Raw genomic sequence first — 3,870 nt, forward strand, 5'->3', positions numbered from 1 at the left:
TTCATTTATTGCTCATTTTGCCAGCCTACTATTTGACTTTTATCTCCTTGTGAAAGCAGAGCTCTGCTTCCAGGGTGTAGGGTGCATTGTCCCAAGTTTCTGGGATTTTGTGCAGCTGTTTTCAGAGATACTTCTAGGAACTTAATGAAATTTCAGTTTTTCCTGGGTGGTATGATCTAAGAAGAGGTGTTTACTACTCTCCTTGTCTGTGCCCTTGTATTTGAGTGACCGCAAGTACTCCTTTCTGTCCCAGAACTGTGAGCAGGGTCCCCCTTGCTATTGCTGCAAGCTCTGCTGTGCTGGTGTTCCTTCTTATCCTGGAACTGCTACCCAGGATTGTGAACTGGATACATGTATGGGCAAAGCAACATAACCCTGCATCAGTGCAATCTCCTTATGACCAGTTGTTTGACCCTTTACCCTCTGTGGCCTGAGAGCTCCCAAAGAGCCCCTGCTGCTGCCACTTCTGATTCAGTCATTCACAAGGTCTACTCCAGGTTTTCTGTGACCAGGACTGTGTTGACTTGTGCTATTCTGGATTGTGTTCCACTCTCACTCAAGTGAAACAGACCTCTCCTGTTGACCTTCTAAGTTGTTTTTGGCATCTGTGGGCTAAGAGGTTTGGAAACCACTGCTGCCACTGATTCAGGCCTGCTCTTGGTTTGCAGGGGCCTGGGCTTTCCTGGTGTGACTTGGGCTGTGCAGTGTTCCTCTTTCACCCTGATGTAACAGATCTTTCCTGCCAACCTTCCAAGTTATCTTGTTCTGGAAGTTTCTTTCACTCCATCTTTTTGTGAGTTCTGCTGCTCTAGAATTTGTTTAGAGTAATTTGTAGTATTTGCAAGGGTTTCGGGGAAAGCCCAGGTAAGTCTTTGCCTTTACTCTGCCCTCTTGGCTCCACCCTGACAATAGTTTTGTAAATTTTCACCCAATTTCACTTAAATTGTGAAATTTATTGGTATACAGTTGGGCACAGTAGCTCCTGATTAATTTTTTTTTTAATTTCTTCTTCATTGGTGGTGAATTCACCCTTTCATTTTTGATACTGGTGATTTGGTTTTCTTTCTTTTTTTTAATTAAATCAATCAAATGTTTATCTATTTTGTTGTTTGGTTTTTGTTTTTTTTTTTGTGAAACCAGCTCTTAGTTTTATTTATTATATCAATAGTTTTCTTAATTTCAATTTTATTAATCTTTCCTTTGATTTTTAGAATGTCCAATTTGGTATTTAATTGGGGATTTTTAATTTGTTCTTTTTCTAGCTTTTTTTAGTTGCATACCCATTCACTGATGTCCTCTCTTTATTTTGTTTATGTAAGCATTTAGAGATATAAAATTTCCCCTAAGCACTGCTTTGGCTTCATCCCATAAGTTTTGTTATGTTGTCTCATTATTATCATTGTCTTGGATGAAGTTATTGATTATTTCTATGATTTGTTGTTTGACCCACTGATTCTTCAGCAAAAGATTAGTTAGTTTCCAATTAATTTTTTCTATCTTTCCATGGCACCTTATTCCACACAATTTTTTTTGTGTCATGATCAGTAAAGTATGCATTTAATATTTCTTCCTTTCTACCTTTGTTTGTGAGGCTTTTATGCTGTGATACATGAAGAATTTTGTGTAGATGCCATTTACCACTGGAAAAAGGTATATTCCTTTCTATCCCCACTCAGCTTTCTCCAGAGGTTTATCATATCTAACTTTTCTAAAATTCTATTCACCTCCTTACATTTTTTCTTCTTTATTTTGTGGTTTTACATATCTAGTTCTGAGAGGGGGAGGTTGAAGTCCCCCACTAGTATAGTTTTACTGTCTATTTCTTCCTGGCACTCACTTAACTTCTAAGAATTTGGATGCTATTCCATTTGGTGCATGTATGTTTAGTAATGATACTACTTCATTGTCTATGGTTCCTTTTAGGATTTAGTTTCCTTAGCTACCTCTTTTAATTAGATCTCTTTTTCCTTTTGCTTTGTCTGAGATCAAGATTGCTATCCCTGTTTTCTTTTTCTTCAGTTGAAGAATAATATATTCTGCTCTAGTCTTTTACTTTTACTCTGTGTATATCTCTCTGTTTCAAATGTGTTTCTTGAAAACAACATTTTGTAGGATTATGGTTTTTAATCCACTCTGGTATCCACTTCCATTATATAGGACAGTTCATCCCATTCACATTCACAGTGATGATTACTAACTAGGTCTTTCTCTCCATCCTATTCCCCCTTCCCCATTTATGCTTTTCTCTCTCCTTTCTCCCTTAGCCACCTCACTAGTGTTTTGTTTCTGAGTTTCACCTCTCTCATTATGCCCTCCCTTCTATCAGCCCCCCTCCCTTTTTCTTCCCCTTTCTCTAGTTACTTCTTCCTTCCCTTCTGCTCTCTTTTCTATCTACCCTTCCTCTTTCTTTCTGCTTTCTCCTCCTATTTCCTATAGTGTAAGTTAGATTTCTATACCTAACTGTTTGTGTATATTATTCCCTCTTTGAGCCTAATCTGATGAGTGTAAGGTTCAAACAATGTTCAACTCCCTTCCTTCTTTCCCTCTACTAAGATATATTTTTGTACCTCTTCATGTGATATTTAATTTTTTCTGCCTCCCCCTTTCTCCCTTTCTCTTTTTTCTTTCCTGTTTATCTTTTCATGCTTCTCTTGAGTCTGCTGTGTAAAGATTGAATTTTCTGTTCAACTCTGTTTTTTGTTCATCAAGAAAATGTGGAAATCACCTATTTCATTGAATGTCCATCTCCTCCCCAGAAAGATTATCCTTAGTTTTGCTGAGTAGTTGATCCTTTGTTATAACCCAAGTTACTATGGCTTCCAGAATATCATCTTTCAAGCCCTCTTATTTTTTAATGTAGAACCTACTAGGTCCTGCATAATCCTGACTGTGTTTCCATGGTATTTAAATTCTTTCTGACTGCTTGCAGTATTTTCTCCTTGACCTGATAGTTTTGAAATTTGGCCACAATATTTCTTGGGGTCTTCATTTTGGTATTTCTTTCAGGAGGTGATCAGCAGATTCTTTCAATGAGTATTTTACCTTCTGGTTCTAGGAACTGCCTCAGGGCAATTTACCTTCATAATTTCTTGAAAGATGCTGTCCAGACACTTTTTGATCATGCCTGTGAGGTAGTTCAATAATTATTAAATGATCTCTCTTGGATCAATTTTCCATGTCAGTTGTTTTTACAATGACATACTGTTACATTTTTTTTCATTCTCCTGATTTTGCTTGACTGAGTCTTGATGTCTCATAGAGTTCTTAGCTTCTACTTGCCCAATTCTAATTTTTAATGAATGATTAAATGATTAATAAATGATTAAATAATGAGGTTAGCTTTTGTGCCTCCTTTTCCTTTTGGCCAATTCTACTTTTTAAGAAGCTGTTTTCTTCAGTGGGCCTTTTTTTCCACTTGGCTAAATGTATTTTTCAGGAATTGTTTTTGTAAGTTTTAAATTTTTTTTAAGGAATTGTACATTCAATTTTTGTCCTTCCTTTTCCAAGCTGTTGACTCTCTCTCACATATGTCTCATTTACTTGCCCAATTTTTCTTCTGCTTCTCTTATTTGACTTTTAAAATTCTTTTTGAGCTCTTCCAAGAAGACTTTTAGGATTTGAGACTAATCTATATTCCTCTTTGATGTTTCAGATGTAGGGATATTGACATTGTTGTCCTTTTCTGACTTTTGTGTTTTGATCTTATTTGTCACCATAGAATGATTCTATGGTCAGTGTCTATTTCTGCTTTTTGATCATGATATTTGCCTTTTTCCTGACTTTTGAAGTTGATCTCTGCTTCTGTGGCACAGGGGATACTGTCCCAAGCTTCTTGTGCTGGCTAACAGGTTCCTGGTCACTGACTTTGTG

The sequence above is a fragment of the Vombatus ursinus genome, unplaced genomic scaffold (genome assembly GCF_900497805.2).
Source record: "Vombatus ursinus unplaced genomic scaffold, bare-nosed wombat genome assembly UNPS02014805.1, whole genome shotgun sequence".
Classification (NCBI taxonomy): Eukaryota; Metazoa; Chordata; class Mammalia; order Diprotodontia; family Vombatidae; genus Vombatus; species Vombatus ursinus.